General features: G+C 38.1%; 1 pseudogene; it reads left to right on the top strand.

Moving 5' to 3' along the window:
* The first annotated feature begins 730 nt into the window (after positions 1 to 730).
* LOC113053487 (dedicator of cytokinesis protein 9-like) overlaps positions 731 to 22,270 on the top strand; it is a 45,988-nt pseudogene continuing 24,448 nt past the window's right edge.

Below are 22,270 nucleotides of genomic sequence, written 5' to 3' on the forward strand. Positions count from 1 at the left end.
GCTCTTCTTTTTTTTCCCATTGTTGTCTGGAAGTTGTTCTTTCCTACAGGCAGGATTGAGAGAGAGTTTAGAAACACTCTTTACTGTCCACATGGGCCTGAATGTAAATGAACAGCTTAAAGAAAACTACCAACGTCCCATCCTTTATGAACTACAGCGTGTTATGAGAGGTTAAAGGGCTCAGGATAACGTCAACACTGATCTCGACACACCAGCTTTCAAAACGAATGGCTACAGTGGAGTATTTTCCTTTTGTATTACACTTGTTTTGAACATTTTTCAAGCATCTGAACGCGTTCCTAGACGTGATAATGTCTGATTCAAAAATGGGCTTGTTATTATCAAAGAACCTGAAGATCTCAATGAACGATTGGTTTGTGAATTGAGTCTTTGTGACTGACTCAGAGCTCGGCCGTGAAAAGTGAGCAACTTTCCCCTTTTTACTGGAGTGATATTTTATTATTGAAACTACACTTTCACTCAAGTATTTGATTTGTTTACCTTGTCATCCGCTGATGTGCGTGTCCTCCTGTCTCTGTGACACACCATGTTTATTCATCTGCTGAGAGGGAATTACACACACACACAAAACAAACCCAAACACACTGTTAAGAGTCCACAGAAGGACTGTGTGTGTGTGTGTCTATATGTGTGTGTGTGTGTGTGTGTGATTAGCGTGCAGGTGGATCCCATGAGGCGTCTGATGGGGGTAGGAATGTGTGTGTGTGTGAGTGAGTGTATGGTGATTCCCGTGGGCTCTGGAGTGTAGGAGGGGCGTCTGTCTTCAGTCGGAGCGTGAGGTGAGGCTTGTGTCCAGTGTGTGAGTGTGTGTTTTGGAGAGAGCAGCGGGCTGCTGGTCATGCTGAGATCTGGCTGCTCTCTGGATGTCAAGAGGAGCGCAGCTGCACGTTCTACAGGACAGATTTGGATGTGGAGAGTTCGTAGTCATGCAGGGCAAGACTGGCAAAGTGCCCAAGAAAGAGCTGGTGATCGAGTCTCCCCGGCAGTTTAAATATGTCCCCCCTGTGGTGGAGGAAGAGCAGGACGGTGCGGGTCCTCAGGGGAAGGTTAGTGATGTCAGTCTGACCTCAGACGCTTTTGTTGCTTTTTAAATGAGGGAATAATTTGCTGGTTTAATCGATCTCTTTGAATCCTTTTTTCAGTCTCCTGTTTGTCTTATAGTAAAGAACAGCCTTTTTTAAACAGCTTTATGATAGTCTGACTGAGTTGAATGGTAGTTTAAAGGTTAATCAGTTGTGATACATTGATAGTCAGACAACATTTGATTTTTTTAAGTCATTTGTGTTTTCCAGGCAGCTTTTTGGTGACCAGCTGTTAATGTGACTCGGTCTGTCTTTTTAAAGTTATGGATTTAGCCATTTAGTGCCTGTAAACTGGATCAGGTTGAAAAGTCTTTCCAGAAAGTATTGTGGAGGTGTCATGGTACAGTGATGGTGTCAGAAGATCATACAGTACCGTGATATATACATTTGATATGTTACTGTATGAAACCGTATGGGTTTGGGTTCAGCAAGATTTAATTGATTAAAATAAGTTTTAAATAAGAAACAAATTAAGACTTTAAATAAGACATTTATGCCCCACTTTAGATTAGGTGTCTTTAACTACTGTGTAATAAGTCATTTATAATTGTTAGGTACAATGTATTGATTGCATTCATGTTGAATTTATCAACCCTTGCTTCTACTGCGGTGGGATACGGTTTAAGTTAGGCTCAGGTTTGGTTTAGGTCAGGTTTAATGGTGAGATAAGGGTTAAGGTTAGATTTGACAGTGTAATTGCAATACAATATAATTTTTTTTCAGCAATAATGACAGACACTGAAAAGTGGAGAAGTGACGCTGAAAATACAGGTTTGCATCAAAGGAATGCATTACATTTTAACATATATTCACATTTTTAAATTGTAAATCATAATATTACTGTTTCTACTGCATTTTTGACCAAATAAATGCAGCCTTGGTGAGACTTTTTGAAAACATAAAAAATTAAATAAAATCATACTGACCTCATACTATTTAACAGTAGTGTATCTGGAAGGAATCATGATGGTTTTGAAGGGTTAAAAAGTTCTCAAATGTCTCTTCCAGCATTATCGTCACACACACACACAAACACACCTCTACACACCCGACTGTCACGCGCACATACTGTATCTTTCTCCTGTGTTTCTATTGCTACACACACAATGGAGTTGAGCTCAGCTTTCAGCCTTTTTTTGTTTTCTTGCTTCAAAGTGGAGAGTGCTCTGCTCCTCAGAAGAGAGAGATGAATGTGCCGAGATGATTCATGTGGAGATCACAGAAGCTCACGTGCATGTCTTTAGGTCAATTTATATATTCTGCTGTTTAAAATTTTCACATTTTCTGTTTGCTGAAATTTGTGGGTCTGTTGTGTCCAGTTGGAGTGTGTCTGGGTGTTTCAGAAACAGTGTAAAGAAATAGACACAGATTCACACAGCTGTTCTGGAGTACTGATATCAGATTTCTGATCAGTTACACATTAAAGAGCAAGACATTAAAAGTTTACTAATGAGGACATTAAAACAGACTTTCTTTTTGCTGTATAAAGCTATTTATAAAATCTATAGCCTAACCTTAACAATTTTAAAATAACAATTTTACCATTTTGAACACAACACAACTGTACAAACATTGTCCTATTCATGTTCCCAGGAATAAATAAAGGTGTGTGTGAGTGTGTGTGTTTCCCATTTGTGTTTGTACACATGCTATGACATACAATACTCCATCTAAATACATTTTTTTTTTTTACATTTTGCTTTTTTACTTTACTTTTCTTTGTGCAAATTTTAAGTGTAAAAAAAACATGCCTCTTCCTATATTTTTGCAACTTCCAAAAACTGTACGTATGCATATAATTCACCACAGTTTCCAGCTGGAATGAACACTAGTTATAGTAAAACTCCAACAACTTTTGATTACAGGGGACATTACTGAGTAATAAATACCTATTTTTGTGTGGCATCTTGCGCAATACTACGCTAAGACCTCTTAAGACCAATGTGTATGATTATTAAAATAACTTGCAAGTGAGAGTAAACTTGCTCTGTAGCACACCTGGTACAGCAATGAACTTGTGAAGTCAGATACGAGTCTCATGAGTCAGGAAAAAAGAGTTCAAAGACTTGTAAGCGAAAATGTATTTTTGTTTCACGTCTGCTTGTGTTCTTACACTATCGGTTAGGTTTAGGACACTGATATATTATAGATCAGTGGTTTAGGATAGGTTTTTGTGAAGGTGATGTATACGTCATTTTCAAATGTTAACAATTTAATTGCCTTAATCTGTTTCTGATTAAACTGATCACATTCCTAGCATCACATACCTGTATGTCACTTGGAAAGAGTTGAAAAGTGAGCAAGAAGCAATGTAATATCATATTGAAGAAATGTCGCCACATGCACATATTTCCACTGAGCCTGGCTTAGCCTGACTTGTGCTCATGACACACACTCTGCAGGGATTGAACTGGCTGATGATTATTTTATCATTTTATTTTATGTGGCGTCTGAAGGCTTTAATGTGTTGTACAGTCAGTGAAGATGGTGATTGTGTGAGATTCTAGTCTTTGATTGGTCTATCTGGTTATGATATCATCATCAAAACAACTCCGTCTCCTTGGAGATCTGCATCTGAGGTCATGTTGCCAGTATCACTCCCAGATGTGTGAGTGGACTGTGTTATCTCACTTAGTCTCACACACACACACACACACACTCCTAGATTCCTTCTATATTATATCAGTGGAAACATATAACTAAGAACTTCATCCAAAATTATCATACTGTCCAACATGTTTTTCTTCTATTATTATTATTTAATTAATTTTATTACAGAAAGAGATTTAAAGGAAAAAGTCAGAGGGAAAGTTGTTGTCGCTGTTCCTGAGCTCTTATTAGGGCTGGGGGGAGTTAGTTGGAGTCTCCTGACAGTGTTTCCATTAAATAATATTGAGTCTATTAAGTAACAGGTACAATCCCAATGATGTATCTGAAGTGTCTTGCTCATTGAGGTTTTCAGGGAGTAGTATTTCAGTATGGCACTTTACAGAAAACCCATTGCCTCATATGCTAAATCAGTTTTTTTTATCACTATTTTTCCTTTTAATTAGTAAACATGAGCATCACCCTGTAACATGCTGGAGTGTTAGTAGTGTTATATCTGTAAGATGTGCTGAGTGTGTGTGTGTGTTTGTTTAGGTGAAGCCGCGTGTGGTGGAGCCTCTGGACTATGAGAGTGTGCTGGTGCAGAGGAAAACTCAGATCCTCAGCGATGGACTCAGGGACATGCTGCAGTTTCCTCTCGAGGATTTCCAGGTCAGAACATCTGTGACTTTCCAGTCAGTTTTTTTATTGTAGTATCTATGGATGCACCATAATGGACATTCCGGGACGAAACCAAAAATTCTGGATGCACTTTGGCGAAAACAACAAAAACGAAAATGCTTTATAATAATTATTTTATTAAATAATTTTGTAGGACTTTTTAATGAATCAACCTTCAAATGCATGAACGGAGATCATCTTCATCTCAGTTCATCTTTAATTCTATCTTTTATCTCACGTAACAAATGGTAAACAGTGTTTTGTGTTGAAGAGCCACTAACAAAGTAAGTTAAAGTAACATAAAGTTCTCTTTCTTAAAATGTATATGAGTGTAGATGTCAACTTTTTCGTGTATATTTACAGGATTGAAGTCTTTCAGGTGAAACATGAGCTTCTTGATGCAGCTCAGTCAGATATTTCATTCAAGTTGTTACTCTTGGTCAGAGGCTTTCAGAAATATTTAGTTTATATGAAACATAGCATTGAGTAACAACTTAGTTTGATGGTGCAACTCAAATATATTTAATAGTTGTAAAGTTGTAAATTACTAACCCTTTACATTACTTATTTGTAACTAACTCACAGCCGGTGAAACCGGTCCCACATCCACAGTGTTTACACTCCTCAGAACATCAACCTACTAATGGTTTACTTATCATTGTCTCTCTACATTCGACTGGGACAGTAAGTAACATTGAAATATGACACATTTCAGCTTTAATCTCTGAACAATGAGACTTTGTGACCTGAGCCACAGATCTCATGACACCAGGCTCTGTCCATCCTGATCTATGAGCGGCCGGCTCACAGACACATCCTCAGAGATCCTGACCGGCAGAGCAGATCTCTCTCAGTGTCTTCTGTCCTTTCTCTGGGGCACCGGCTGTGGTAACACTGTACAGCTGGAGTCATGGCTTTAATAGGCCATCATTTAATTCATACTACCCATAAACATACTATGAAGAACATACTTTTTGGAACAAACAATGTCTTTTTCAGCTATAGAAAAACTGTAAAATAGATTGTAAGGCTTGCCCCGCCTCCGGGGTCTTCTGATTGGTCAACTGTTTTATTTATGTGAGTTCATTCTTTTGCGTTGACACGGCATCTTAAAATCGCTCATGTATGAGATAGATGCTCCAAAAGACGCGATAGGATAATGCACGCCCAAAACGCGATCAGTAATAAAAACGCGAACAGTAAGAAATCCAATATGAATCTGCACTAAATTGAAAATGACATCACACCATTGTATCCCTTTGTGAGCTTGCCTTGAACCTGTGACCTTTAAGGTTACCAACCCAGGTCTTCAACCACTGAGTGAATCTGAGCCTGTCCTCCAACAAAAAACGACTATATAGGTCGTTTGTGCAAGCACCTTATTATGACCGATATTTACGTTTTAAAGTTAAGTGGCCTCTAGTGGGCGTAAAAATAATGACAGTATCGCGTTGCGTCTGTCGTCATGAAATGACGTATAACGTCATTACCAATCAAAACGCATGTTTATTTAATTGCAATGTGTGGACTTTTTTACACCGATCTCACAGTAATTCTTACATATTTTACTAGGTGGCTTATTCGTTCAAATGACCACACCTAACCCCACCCCTAAACCTAACCCTCACAGAAATCATGCTAAATTATGAATTATTTAGCATATATATTTTACGTGCACGTCCGTTCTCTGGGATCGAACCCATGATAGCATGATTACATATCAAGGTATAACGCAATAATCTACCAACTGAACATTAATATCAAAACAACCTTTTGCCGATAGGGGCTCAATTGTAGTATACGCTCTGATGGGTCATTTGGAATTGGGATAAGGACAAACGACCTATACGAGCGTATTGGTTGGAGGACAGGTTGGTGAATCTTCATTAGCTCTTAAAGTTATACTCACACAGTGCTGTCCTGTAGTGATGTGCTCCTGGTATTTGGGAGTTTGAGCATGGCTCCTGGGAGACTATGGCAGTGTCCTCAGTCTACTTCTCACCCGCTGCGATTAGCATCTCTCCAGGAGGAAGTGAGGGCTTCAGGAAGGGAAGTTTGGGAACAGGAGGGCTCTATTGTGTGTTTTTATTTTTCTTTGGAATGCTGTTAATGCTGTTTTCCGCTGGTTCTGAGAACCACTGATCCTGGTGACACAGAGAAACACTTTCCTTCTAAATATAAAACATCAAGAGCATTTGAGGTAAACTGACAGTCATTTATACATTTCATCTCAGATCTGGACTTTGTTCAGGGTTCATGACATATTTCATTTTACATAAATAAAAAAATAAAGAAGGATAATGAAAAATGAGTGAAGTCAAAACATTGTGAATTTGTCACCAAATCACCAAAAATTCAGTAGATTATGAAGATTAGATAATAGATTAAATTAGATTAGTTATATTGGTATCTGTGATATAGAAATATAATTTGATATATTAAATTTGATTTTATTTGTATTTACTTATTTTGCTTTCATTTTAATTATAGTAAAGTTTTTTGTAATTTTATTGTGTTTAATTTATTTTTATGTCCATATAGTTTTTTTTTTTTTTTTTTTTATAAAGTTTTAGTTTTAGTTATTAATCTAAACTGAATGTTTTTTTTTATTATTTAATTAATTTGGTGTTTATTTTATTTCAAGTAATGAAAATGTTTTTAATGGTTTTAATTTTAGTTAAATGATAATGACCCTAAATATTAGGCTCGGGAGCGTATGACACACCTTCAATTGTCAAATAAAATACTTAAAAAATGCTGTTTGCTAAAGGAGAATATAGTTTATCATTTTATGTATCTTTAATACGTATTTTATAGTATTTAAAAAAAAAATAATAATACTTATTTATCGGCAGGTTAATTTTCTTGAATTATTTGCAGTATCGTGTTTTATTTTTGAGAGTTTGAGAGAGAGTTCTGATTGGTTAAACAAGTTCATGCAGCACTCTTGTCCTCTTTCAAGCTCTTATTGGCTGAATGGATGGAGACTGTCTGTCCATAAGCACTGAAGCTGGCAGTTTGAGTCGTGCGGATCTGGCGGACGTGAGTCAGGCTGGGGAGTTTTGCTCTGAAAATCTCCCTAACCTGCTTGAGTTCATCCTGCCTGCTTTGTTTGTCCAGTTGTAGTGTTTCTCTCATGAGAAAACTCCCAAATAGAGCTATACTGAACAAAAAGTCACACTGAAACTGTGTATTTGTTTGCTTGAGCAACCAAAGTGGGATAACAGTTTCAGTGTCAGTCATGAGAGCTGTGATTCTGAGTTCACCCAACAGTGAAAATTCAAGCTCATGTCGTTCCAAAACTTTATGATTTTTCTTTTTCTGTGGAACCTAAAAGAAGACCATTTGAAAAAACGCAATGAAAGTCAGAGGGCCCTGTGTTAAATATATAATACAATCTAATTTGGTATTGGCAATTTGGCACTTTTAATTTTTGGGTGCTCAAATGAAGTATTCATGAGCTCAAATTTGCGCCATGTTATCAATGAAGATGTGATAAGAAATAAATAACACTGTAAGATTATTATTAATAAATCATCAATGTTTTGAAAAGGGAACATCTAAAAGGATTACGATTGTGTCACTTCTGAGTGCTTGAGTTCTCGTGGCCATCTCTGATTTGTTGGAGGTGGCTGGATCAGTCAGGTTTTGTATAGTTGTGATTATAGATTGTATCGATTTGATTACAACAGTGTTTTTTCTGCAGGTGTGTATGCTGCCACGACAGATCCGGACGCTCTACCCCTCCATACCTCCACATGCACTGAGAGAGGCACAGAGTCTGTTTGTGCAAGAGGTAAAACACACACACAGAGAGACCTACACACACACACACACACACACACACACAGTGAGAGAGAGAGACCTACACACACATACACACACACAGAGAGAGATAGAGACCCACACACACACACACACACACACACAGAGAGAGAGAGAGAGACCTACACACACACACACACACACGCAGAGAGAGAGAGAGACCTACACACACACACACACACACAGAGAGAGAGAGACCTACACACACACACACACACACACAGACCTACACACACACACACACACACACACAAAAAAGAGGGACAGACTTGCACACACACACAGAGGTAGAGACCTACACACAGATGGATAGACTTACACACACACACACACACACACCGAGAGAGAGAGAGAGAGAGAGAGAGAGAGAGAGAGAGACACACACACACACACACACAGGGGGAGACTCTTATACACACAAACACAGACACACACACAGAGACCTTCACACAAACACACAACCACACGCACAAACACACACACACACACACACACTCACACAGAGAGAGAAACCTACACACACACACACACAGAGGGAGACTCTTGCACACACACACACACACACACACAGTGAGAGAGCGAGACCTACACACACACACACACACACAGAGGGAGACTCTTACACACACACACACAGTGAGAGAGAGAGACCTACACACACACACACACAGAGAGAGAGATAGAGACCTACACACACACACACACAGTGAGAGAGAGAGACCTACACACACACACACACACAGAGGGAGAGAGAGACCTAAACACACACACACAGACCTACACACACAGGCACATGTGCACAAACACACACACACACACACACACAGAGCACTTCCAATGTAACCACAACTTCACTGTCTCACATTTATTGAACTGATATTTTACCTTCTCAGTCGTCCAGAGTGTGTGTATAAGACAGAAGAGCGTGGCACCTATTATTCTTGAACAGTATTTGAGCGCTTGACCTCCTCACACACACTTACTGCACTCAGAGGATTTCCTCTGTTGTTTCTAGAGAGGACTTTGTTCGAGATTGACCTTCATTTCACGTAACACACTCCCTCCTAGCTGAGAGGAGAATAGTGCTCCATTGTTCTGCAGATATTCCCACTTTATTACACTCACTGCCAGATAGGTATAAACCCACGGGACACTCCCAAACTATTTCAACTCCACACACACACACTGATGTTACTGGCAGACACATGGCTGATGTCCAGTCCAATTGATTGAACATGAGATTTCTAAACCTAGCGAGCTTCATCTCATCTGCAGTCCACACGAGAAGCTGCCCTCAAAAGGGACGGCTAATAAAATGCATGTACTATATAATTTACATAACACATTAACCCCATAAAGCCTGATGTTTGAAATAATAATCAAATACATCACTTGAGATCTTTATAATAGTATGCTGAATAACAAAATGCATATGCATATTAATTATTTTATAAATAAGATGATATTTAAATGCTTATTTTGATGAGGTCGATAGAAATTAGCATAATTCTTCTGTAACAGCTTTTATGTCTAGTGTCCGTATGATTCCTAAAATGTTGCATCTTTCTAGGGATTGTTGCTGGAGTGTGCATGAGTGTGTTTTTAACTTTCATCAGGTTTGTGCAAATATGATCTCATGCTGTGTGTTTAAATATTGAGTGCTCCTTCTGTTCCACTCTTTTTCCAAATTTACTGTTGAGAAATGGGTTTTCCTGCCCCTGCCTTTCATCTCTTTCCCCTCTTCCTAAAAATCTGATTGGACAGAGAGCAAAGGATTGAGGGAATAAATGAGATCTTTTTAAGCGCAGGGTGACTTTGCATAAAACAGCTACTCAAAAATAGTAATGCTGTTGCATTCAAGTCAGAAAGGAGAAAAGCAGTCAAGGATGTGGTTGCAGTTAACACTCATGCTCCAGATCATTTAAGCTGTGGTGCTCAGGCAAATGATGCAGGTTTGAATCCCGTTTGTGATTCGTTATGATCCCATTTCAGCCCCTTAAATACTTTCCACTCTATTATTGCAATCGAGAGTCAAAACAAGTGCATTGCATTGCATAGTATTTATTTTTATTTTGAATTAGTTTTTATTTTTATATTTGACATAAAATCAAACCAGTTTTTTTAAAGCAATTTGGTTTTTTTTTTTTTTGACAGTTTTTTTTACAAATAAATTTAGTTCCTTTTTTAAAAAAAAATATTGAATGTTAATTTTTATTTTATTTCACTTTTAGTTTAGTTAAAGTTATATTTTTAGTGATTTTTTTCAGTTAATGTTCATTTATTTCAATAAAAATAATATAATTATATTACAATTGCACTGAAAATTCAATAAAATAAAATTACATTTAATTTAAAAAAGAAAAAGGAAAAATAATTTATTTAATATTGAAGATTTATTTTTATTTATTTTTATTTATTTTAGTAAACTGGTTCATAAATTAAATTTACACATTGACTCCTAGGGTCTTTTTCTTTAATTTAAGGACAGTATAGAGAAGGGACAGGACATCATGGACAGAGAGAGAAGGAATGAATCTAGGACATGTTGCAAGTCAGGAATGAACCCACATCTCCCACTTGAGCACCACTGCTTAGCCTGTCAAGTTAGTCTGTAGCCTTGGCTTTCATAACACCTATTTGAGTCCTTTTAATAAAGAGATTTTCTGTGAGCAATCATTATTCAATTTGTATATGCCAAAGGCAATGCTGATGATGTTAATGCTATTGTGTTTATTCCTACAGTGCATCAAATCTTACATCTCTGACTGGCATGTCGTCAACTACAAATATGAGGATTATTCCAGTGACTTCCGTCAGCTTCCCAAGTAAGAACCTCTATTAGAGCGAGACATGCTGCAGCCTGTGACTGATTATAGCTGTAAAGACCGAGGACTGCAGGGTATCATTGTTACGAGGTGCTCCTAGGCTGCTCTGTGTGTGTGCGTATGTGTGTGTGTGTGTGTGTGTGTTACTGTCAGCTCTTGGAAAGATGTTAGTGTTGGTGAGAGCAGGAAATGTGTTTTGCTGGGTAACAATAGAGCAGAGGAACAGTGAGTGAGGCCATCATCTCCACATTGCCACACACACACACACACACACACACACACACACACACACACACAGGCCTTTAGTAACTGTTTAAATGGCCAGATGTTTTTTTAATCTTTTAACGAGACGTGTGGAGCAGGATGAGCCTGCAGCCAAGATCTGATTATCTGGTAAAGAAACATAAAAACTTTCATTAGAAAGACATTACCAATCATTATATAAAGCTGAACAGAGAGGTATGAAGTTCATGTAGACACAAATATAGATGAAAATAAATTCCAAACAAGCAAATTAGTATTAGTAGTAAAAAAGATGTCACAAATATAGATTAAAATATTTTTCTTAGGTGATATTAGTTTTGTCTGTCATTTTTCTATGTACAGTACATGAAGTATCTTATGTTTACCAAGGCTGCATTTATTATTTGATCAAATATACAGTAATATTTAGAAATATTTTTTACTGTTTCAAATAATTGTTTGTTATTTTATTGTAAATTATTACTTTTTTCGGGATTCTTTGATGAATAGAAAATTCTAAAAAACAGCTAATCTGAAATATAATTTTTTGTAACATTGTAAAGGTCTTTATTGTCAAGCTAATCCTTGGAGAATAAAATAAAAATCTCAATTTATAAAAAAAAGAAGACAAAATAAAAATGCTTCCCCAAACTTTTAAACAATTAATGCAAGTGCTGCTTTCCTGTGTTCATTTGTGCTTTGTTTTGTAAACAGCAAAGTGTCCAGACCTGATCATTTAGCGCAGCATGTTTTTGAGGTGGATGAAGATGTGGATAAAGATGAGGTAAGTCAAATACACTCACAAACACACCTCTCAGCACTGTGACCCTCTTGTTGAACTCTTAACAGTAGCTATGTTTTAATGCACCTATTTTTATGCGAATTTGGATTATCCCATAAAAAAACGCTGGATGGAAATGCCAAGATGCGCATGAATTCTAAAACTGCACATAAATAACTTAAGCGCATAACTGAGTAGGACAAACTTTTTATCCAATAAGAAAACGTGCACAAACTACGACATTTACTGAATAAATTCCAAAATGTGCATTGAAATGCACTATGAGACAGGATAAACTGACTAACCAGCAGACCGATCTCATTCACAGCATCTATATGTGGTTTTGGACATCCTGAAATGCCTGAGGAAAGTCTGTCATCAAAGTATTTCTGTGTAATTACTGTCTTATATGTCATATGAAAATTCTTATATTCAGTGGCTTCTCCTAGTTTTTTTTTTTTAGATATTTAGTGCAAGTTTATCAAGGAAGAGATGTTTTTGTTCTCTTTGACTCATTGGATGGAATTCGCAAATGTTGTATGCGATATTCAAGTTTTGCGCATAAGTTAACTTCACATCTTTGGATGGAAACATAGCTACTATAATCAGTCATAAAGGATTAGCTCACTTCCAAAATAAATATTTCCTGACAATTTACTCTGCCCCGTGTCATCAAGATGTTCATGTCTTTTTATCTTCAGTCACAAAGAAATTAAGATTTTTAAGGAAAACATTCCAGGATTTTTCTCAATATAATGGACTTCAGTGGTGGCCAACGGGCTAAAGGTCTAAAGGTATTTGTGGTAAAAAATAAAATAAAATAAATAAGTATATACATTTTTTATATTTTTTATAAGACTCTTATTCCTCGGCTTTTAGTTGAGCAGAGCATGTTGTAGATGCATTAAAACTGCCATTTGGACTGCAAAAAGTCCATTAAATGGAGCAAAATCCTGGAATGTTTTCCTCAAAAACCTTAATTTATTTGCAACTAAAGAAATAAGTGATGTTTGCCCTCTAATAAATACTACAGGATTATGTGCGACAGATGCTGTAAAGCTCACTTTATAGAATACAGTGTACCTCTGCTATGCACTAAAATTGTGTATTTTAATAATAGGGTCATAATTTTGACTAGAGGTGTAAGAAAATATGGATACACGTGAATATCACAGTAATTTTTTTGAATATTGATATTAAAAAAAAAAAAAAATTCATACAAGATTCATGAAAGTTGTTTTGTTTTGAGTTTACATCGTGGCCGCTAGATGACAGTCTTCATCTCTGAACGACAGCGAGAGTGAGAGGAAATACTAACATTAGGGCACGCCACTAACGTTAGCATTTATATCACTATTCGCTGCTAGTAATGGAGGATGAAAGAATTGTCCCTGTTTCTGGTTCGGTGTACAAAGCTGAAGCATGCCGTCATTTGGGCTTTTGGATTGTGGTGGCGCCATGTCCTGCGTGAAGAGGGGCTAGCTCGGGGCAGGTCACGTGGGATGTAGGAGACTGCAGCTTTCTCTCATTTTGGGGGCGTTTTGTGCAGTATGGGGTGGTGATTGCGTTGCAGTTTCATCTCGGTTTCCACGCTGAACATAAATACAAACTGAAAAACCTGTGACATCTAAGTGGAAAGGATCAACATCTGTATTTATTTTATTGTTTTATTGGTTAATTTGGTTTTCTTTAGGAATCCTGTAAGAACTTTTTCATTTATATTAAACAGATGTAATTTTTTTTGTTCAGATCAAGATGTTATGACATTGTATGTCACAATTTTAAACTGAAACTGTGAACCTTTAAGGCAGGTTCATATATACTTTTTTCAAATTCTATTTCATTAACTGTCCTATGAGTTGATCAGACTTCCAGGTTTTCCCAGAATGGACATAGCCAAATCCATTGACCTAACAGCCTCCTGCCTTCCTCTTCCCAGAATTCTTCTTTCCATGAATGCTGCTCATGATTTTAATTCTACTTATCAGCTTCCCACTCAAGATTGAGTCACGTTTCTTATTTTAGCCCAAATGCGTGCAGTATAACAGACTGTTATGTAAGTCAGGTCGTAGGTTTGAAGAAGGCAGTATAATTGTTATTATGCTGAGTTTTTGGCCTCTATGGACCATGAATAGCTCTAAGTTCCCGTTAGACTAATTTGTCTAATTTTGTTGCTGATAGATTTTTTTTATTCATAGAACGATATTGTGATAATGATTGTGTTTTGGCATCGCAGTTAACACACAACACAGCTAATCATAACAGCTCGCCACATTAAGATTTTATATCACAGCCTATCAGAATCATTCAGGCTGTTTTCTTGAATGTTAACATTTATTTGTATTGCCGAGCTAAGCATCGCTTTTACTAGTCCTCATATTTAAACTATTGTAAATAAATCCTTAACCATAAGTGTTAAATAATTTACAAGTTTGCAGGGATGATAAAAATTGTAAAATAGTAAATATAAAATACCGGAGACTTATGTTAAAGAAAAGACCCGACCAATATATAGAGACAGAGTAGAGCTGCACCATGTATGCTCTTTCTTAAATTGTTCATGGCATTTCGATATAAATTCTGCTCATGTATTTGAAAGCTGCTGTTAGATCATCAAAGATAAATTGCATAAGCAAACACTGCTCATATTTCTGGACTGGCCCAAGACTGTACAGTCATTCTGACTGGAAAGCTCAGATATGTGTGTGTGTGTGTGTTGAGTGAACGCAGCTCCGTGAGGTCTATGAAGCATCCAGACTCCCTCTGCCCACCCACACAATCACAAGCATTTCATCTGTAAAACGCTGTTGTGTGTGTGGTTTGTTTATATCTGCAGAGTGTCAAGAGTAAAGCAATAAGGAGTGTTTAACTGATGATTCAGAGACGAACCGACCCATTGTACTAAAGTTTAACCTTCTATTGTTTTTAAAAGTTCTTTTAGGCCATTTCTCTTCTCTTCTACACCTTGTAGTGTCAGGACCGATGCTTCTCACAAAAAAAAACTGTTTATACCAGTACGTTTGTCCAAGCTGCTTGGTGCCGGACTAGCTGGTGGACCAGTATAGCAAGATTGTCACCAGCCAAACTATAAGCTTATATAGTTTTTATGATGAAGTTGCCTTATCAAGTCTTGCTGGTTAAGCTTGATAAAAACAGGGCTCACAAAATCACCTGCCGCTTCTGGGTTATTGTGTCATTGATTTGCATTGTTCAATCACTTGTAGGGGTGAAATGGATCATAGTTAATCATTTGTACATGTTTTGCATGTTCAAGTCTTTCCAAGCATTTTAAACCATCATTGCAAGAAGAGGCTAAAGAGAGCTCAATTCGGTAGTCATGTGCTGTTATTTGAACACACACACACACACACAGAATCCTCTTTCACGTATCCTTGTCCGTGAATGGACACATACACACAAAATTATCTCAAAATATCCATCTCAGCATGTTTTCTCTTAAACAGATGGTTAAGTGAACATAAACAAAAAGAAATTGGATGTGTATCATTATATTGCATCCATGCATCTGGTCTTAAAGGGACAGCAGCCTATAAATAACTGCTGCTGTATGTGTCATTAATGTTAATCAAACAACAAAACACAACTTATTCAAAGATTAATCTATATTTAGTTTACATAATGAAGTAGTATTTTACACTTAATTATTACATTTCTGTGCCTGAAAACTAATATTAGAACTTTATTTGTAGCTTTGCTATATTTGGTCTATGCTTGTAATTGTTTTGGCATTCATTCGACAAGGTTTGATGAGGAGTCAGTTTGATTGGCCTGTAATATCATGGATGATATTGCTTTGTTTTTCCAGCAAGTTCTGGAAATAAAATAGTGATCTCCAAATCCTAGAGGGACTGGGTGGAGTAAAATCATGAAGACTTCGGCTATGTTTCTTCTGTCATCGACTTTAGGGGAAAGCTGATGCTGAATAATGGACACTGTGAGTTTAGTTACAGGTCTTCAGATACTATGTTCATGTGAGCGTCCAGAGACGGGAATACAGGTTCTCAGAGGCTCTGTAGCACTCTTTGAATCAGGTTTATCTGAGGTTCTGTTCAGCTGTGGGTCTGGATTCTGTTCTTTTTTCCTTATTTGACTCCCACTTTGTTCTACTGCAGGATCAAACAGACAAACCTTGGACTGCCATCACAAAACTATTTCTTGTGTGTGTGTGTGTGTTTAAAGGACACGGCCTCTCTGGGCTCTCAGAAGGGTGGTCTCATTAGACAGGGCTGGCTACATAAGGGCAACATGAACAGCGCCATCAGCGTCACCATGAGGGTGAGACTTTTCATTCCTGAGGAGATGTTATGTCTACGCATGTGTTTGTTTTTCATGTCTCATTTACACTCTTCTTTTTTTCACGCAGTCATTCAAAAGAAGGTATTTCCACCTGACACAGCTGGGTGATGGATCATATAATCTCAACTTCTACAAGGACGAGAAGATCAACAAAGAGCCCAAAGGAACCATCTTCCTGGACTCCTGTATGGGAGTGCTGCAGGTGTGCACAAAACTCTCTCGTTCAGAAATCTTCATGGTATTGAAGTATATTTTAGTTTACTATAAATGCTTGGCATTCACTTTAACCATATTTCAAAGACAATAGAAGGAATTAGGAAATTGCATATAAAGATGTTTAAGTTTAGTATAACTTAAGTATGCCTAAGTTGGATAAAAAAACTTTAAATTCAACTAATAGCATTTAATGTAAATTTAAACTATAAAACATTTTCATGTAATTGCAATTGACAAGCAGTTAAATGTCATAAAGCATTATATTCAGTGCACACGTACAGGTAAGTGTATTATTTCCATAATAAGTACTGAGAAGATGAGAATGCAAAGAAAGGAAAGAGTGAAAGATGTGTTTTGATAATTGATAAGCATTCTCTCTGGGAGTGAATTTTCAACACGCACTCCCAAAAATAAAGCACTACGGCCCCCGCCAAACCCCCAAGCTATTTTTGCGAGGAATTTCCTGGAACCTGTGGCCGTAATCACTCATAGGTACGGTCAGCGTCACACCCTACTGTACATGTGTCGCTTTGTCATCATCTGTAATGAGTTGTGTCTGTTTAATTAGCCCTCTGACCTCTGACCTCTGACACACCCCTCACCTCCTCACCCCATATCTGCCTCAAGAGAGCACTGACTTTTACTCAGACGGGGGTTATTATAGTTAACAAATACTAAAACCCCAAAAATGCCTTTACCTTAAATAATATATGTATATCTCAGCGATACTAAAATAACTCAAATGGAGAGAAAATAGTTGGATTCCTTCATTTCTCTCTGTTTGTCTTTGCCTGACTAAATGCCCCTGCTCTTATGTTTTTAAACGCATCCCTTTAAAGACACTTAACCCCTCTGTAAGAACTGCCCTGGGCAGGGTTGGGAATCTCTCCTCCTCCATATGGAAATCATCTCACTTCTTTCCCAGGCTTCTGAGAAGGTTTTACAAGATTGCATGATTCAAGTTGTACAGATGATGTAATTAATCACATACATGATACCCCTCCAAAGTGGTCTACTAGAGAAAAAGCTTGCGGTGGTCTTTACCGTGGCAAATGTATCATCGTGTGAGTTAATCATGAACTTTTTTTTTTATATGCAATGAATCCATTCCCTTGACTCTTTGTGTGCAGAACAATCGTGTGCGGAGGTTTGCGTTCGAGCTGAAGATGCAGGATAAGAGCGGCTATGTTCTGGCTGCGGACTCTGAGAGCGAGATGGACGACTGGATCAACACCCTCAACAAAATCCTCAACAGCAGCTTTGAGCTCGCCGTGCAGGAGAAGAGGAACGGAGACTTACACGACGGTGTGTGTGTGTGTGTAAAGATGATCAAAACCCTTAGTCATGTGCTCATTTTAGACACATTTAGATGCACATTCCTGAGGCAAACACACAAACCACTCAGACCTCCACACATGGGAGAGACTGTATACACAATGACAAAGAGACATGACTGTGCCTCTGAGAGAGTTACTGTGGGGTGCATTGATTTCTTCTGTCTGTCTCTGTTGTAGATGATGACCAGGCAAAAAGCGACCACTCCTCTAGCAGCACGGACAGTTTTCAGGCAGGTCGCACTTGTCCAGAAACCCAATCGAATCAAAAAGCTGTGAAGGTTTTGACTGATATCTCTCTGCTCTGTTCTTCCAGAGTGCCAGAGACATCGAGAGCAGGATGAGAAATGAGACACGGCTAAAACTCTTTACCTTGGACCCAGACTTACAGGTACATCACTAAAATAGAAATATTACAGAAGCTCGTGTTTTCCCCTCTTCACTAAACGAGCACAGCACTGAAGATACAAATGCACTACTGTACACTAATATACTCTGAAGCTTAGAAAACATTTGTAATGTAACAAAATAACTTTATTTTAAAAAAATAAGCTTTGCATCACAGATATAGACACTTCTTTAAAATCTTACTGACCCCATACTATTGGATGCTAGTGTAAATATATAAAATATGCCTTTAAATGAATCTCATGAACTTATAATTCATCTCACCCTCCACTTCACTGAGCAGAAACTGGATTTATCCGGGATTGAGCCAGATGTGAAGCCCTTCGAGGAAAAGTTCGGGAAGCGAATCTTGGTGAACTGTAACGACCTGTCCTTCAACCTGCAGAGCTGTGTGGAGGAAAACGAAGAGGGTCCAACCACTAACGTACTTTACCTTACCGTCTATAGTAAACCACCTTCATCTTGTTTCATCTGAGAGTTTCTGCACTGGTTTGTGTTACAGGTTGAGCCCTTCTTCGTCTCTCTGTCGTTGTTTGATATTCAAAGTGGCCGTAAGATCTCCTCGGACTTCCATGTGGATATGAACCATCCGTCTGTGAAAGCGCTGCTTCCTCCGTCAGGAGCTCAGAACAGCACCGCAGCGGCAGACAGTGCACAAGCAGCTCAACACACAGCCAACAGCCTGACAGACAGCGCCATTCAGTTCCCACGACAGGTGAGGAGCAGCTGAGACCTGCTGTTGGTTCATGTCTCAAACAAAAGCCATTTACAGTATTACAGGGACAAACATGGTTTAAAAGATACTTTCACAAAAAAAAATAGTGTTTTCCCCACTTTCTTTAACATTAGTGCTGATACTAACCACCAAAAATCTATTTATTTTCAGGAGTTTAACCCTTTAAATGTCAGTTGTTTTGCATAATTACCCTGTTACTTTTATAGACCCCCCAGAAGAAAAATGCAGAAGAAAAATGCTGATTTTTATTTTATTTTATTTCAAATGTATAAAGTAGCAAATAAGTTTAAGTTAAGTTAATAAAGAATGTATGATTGTATGCTTAAATGGCACTTGAATTAAATGTTTCACTAGGGACATTATTTCATTAAGGTCATGAGTAATTTTTTTTTTCCTATTATAAAATAGATTTATGAAGGGAAATGTGGATGAAATATTACAATTGTAATAAAAATATGAATAAAAATACAAAAATAAATTTAATATATTATAAAATGTCATTTATTCCTTCAGAAATCATATGCCGATTTATGCTGATTTGCTGCTCAAGAAACATTTCATATTATCCATTATATTTTTGTGGAAACTGAGACTTTATTTCCCCCTAGTCCCTTACTGTTACTGATCAGTTTAATGCATCATTGCGAAATAAAAGTGTCATTTCATTTTAAAAGTATTGATGATGTCAAACCCTAGTGTACATTAAACATTACTACCCTTGTTTGTGAAAATCTTTTACATTTCTAATCTTGTCTGTCTATAGGGAGTGTTTTCGGTGACCTTTCCGCACCCTGACATCTTCTTGGTCGCTCGGATAGAGAAGGTCTTACAGGGAGGAATAGCACATTGTGCCGAGCCTTACATGAAGAACTCAGACTCTGCTAAGGTACCACTGCTGTGTGTGTGTGTGTGTGTGTATCATCACTTTTAGGCCTCTGGAAAAAGTCAAAAAATGTGGATAAATCCAGATGTTGGCGAGTGTATTTAAAGCTCTCAGGTTTCTGGATCAGATACTCAGATATACTAGCCCTCATTCCCTTCTGGGTGTGTTATAGTAATATCATTCAGATCGAAATAATGTGAAATGCTTTAGACAGTGCCATTTTAAATGGCATGCTTTGCAAGTTTTCTTTCTTTCTTTCCTCTCTCCTCAGGCTGCTCAGAAGGTTTTAAAGAGCGCTAAGATATCCTCCAGCCGGCTGGGTCAGTACCGAATGCCGTTTGCGTGGGCAGCTAGGTGAGACGCACTGACCTTTCATGAGAAACAAAAGCAACATGAGTACAATCAATAATGTTGATATATTTGCTTTACTCTCTTTGTTCTAGAAGAGGGCGTCGGTTGTAGATTTTAAATTTTATCTTTGCAATAAGATGATCTTGGCAGGATGTGTGTGTCTGTGTGTGCGCTCTTATCTCTTTCACCCGAGAGGAAAAATGGCAAGCAGCAGAATGAGCTTTGTGTCTGTTTCTCAGGCCGGTGTTTAGGGACGCCTCTGGGACGGTGGACAAGAGCGTTCGGTTCTCCGCTCTCTACCGACAGGACGCCAACAAGCTCTCCAACGAGGACGTGTTCAGACTGCTGGCAGACTTCAGGAAGTCAGTTCTCCAATCATAACACTCTGTAGTGTTTCAGGTGTTTAGTGTTTGTATGACCTGCAGAGCCATGCTGTACACACTCTTGTTCAGCTCACAAGAAAGATGGTGTTGTTTTTCTCTCTTCTGTCAGGGGTGCTGATATTTTAGAAACAGAATAGTCTCTCTCCGCTTGTTTATTTTCCCTCCTCCGTGCTTTCTCTTCTCTCAGGCCAGAAAAGATGGCCAAGTTGCCTGTGATTCTGGGTAATTTGGATGTCACGGTTGATAACGTCGCACCAGATTTGACTAGTAAGGCTTTCTTATGCATTTCTGTATGAATCAGACATTTTTAATGTTTGGATTGTTTCATGGTCGACTGGTTGATCTCTTGTGTGTTTATAGATTGTGTCACGGCCTCCTATCTTCCTCTTCGTCAGACAGAAGTTGTAGACCGGAGCAGGCTGGTGTTTGAAGTGGAGGAATTTGTGCCGTCTAATGCTAAATGCTCCCAGCCTTTCACAATTTACAACAACCACCTGTACGTGTATCCACGCCATCTCAAATACGACAGCCAGAAGAGCTTCACCAAGGTAAAACCATACTAAACTTCTCAACTCAAAGAAAGGCATATACATATAGACAGCATATAGACTAAAGATCAACAATACTGCTAATATCCACACAGTCAACAGCTTTACCTGTTGTTGTTGTTTAAGTAAGATCAGTATTGTTTAAGCTGGTGCTCAGCGAAGTGTCAGTTGAGCTTATTTCATGTTTTCCTCTTGTGATTCCAGGCCAGAAACATTGCTCTGTGTCTGGAATTCAGAGATTCGGATGAAGAGGACGCTCACCCTCTGAGGGTAATGTCCCACACAAACGCTCAATCAATCCTAGGAGTGATTTTATCACAGTTAAAGGGGTCATATGTTGTTGCTCAAAAGAACATTATGTAGTGTATTTGGTGTAATGAAATATGTTTATGCGGTTTAAGGTTAGAAAACACATTATTTTCCACATACTGTACATTATTGGTTCTCCTCTATGCCCCGCCTTCTGAAAGACATTGTTTTTTACAAAGCTCATCGTTCTGAAAAGCGAGGTATGCTCTGATTGGCCAGCTATCCAGGGCGATGTGATTGGCCGAATGCCTCACGCATGTGAAAGAAATGTTACACACCTTTTCATACTGTGATGCATGTCCCGGTCATAACACCGGCTAAAACAATGAAACCCATTGCGAGACATTTGTTGCATCCAGTGGGGACATAATTATGGATTATAATGACTTATACTGTGTTTTTATGCGTCGCATTGCATCGCTCCGCGTAAACACAAAACCATGTCTGCATTCATGATCGGAGAAACTACAAACAACACCAGTGGTTCTCAATTCAAGTTCTCGCGCCCCCCAGCTCTGCATATTTTGTCTGAAGACATAAGAGAAACATACAAAATGTGCAGAGCAGGGGGCGCGAGGACTGGAATTGAGTACTCTACACTGCTCAAAACTCACGTTTGAATTATCTGTGGCAAATCCTTTACACATGTAAACGTACTTACAGACCGTGAGGCAGAAGCGCTTGCATTGTAGTCTTCTCTCCCAGGATCAGGAAACAGTCACACTAAATTTTGGGGTTGAA

Source organism: Carassius auratus, chromosome 34, assembly GCF_003368295.1.
Source record: "Carassius auratus strain Wakin chromosome 34, ASM336829v1, whole genome shotgun sequence".
Classification (NCBI taxonomy): Eukaryota; Metazoa; Chordata; class Actinopteri; order Cypriniformes; family Cyprinidae; genus Carassius; species Carassius auratus.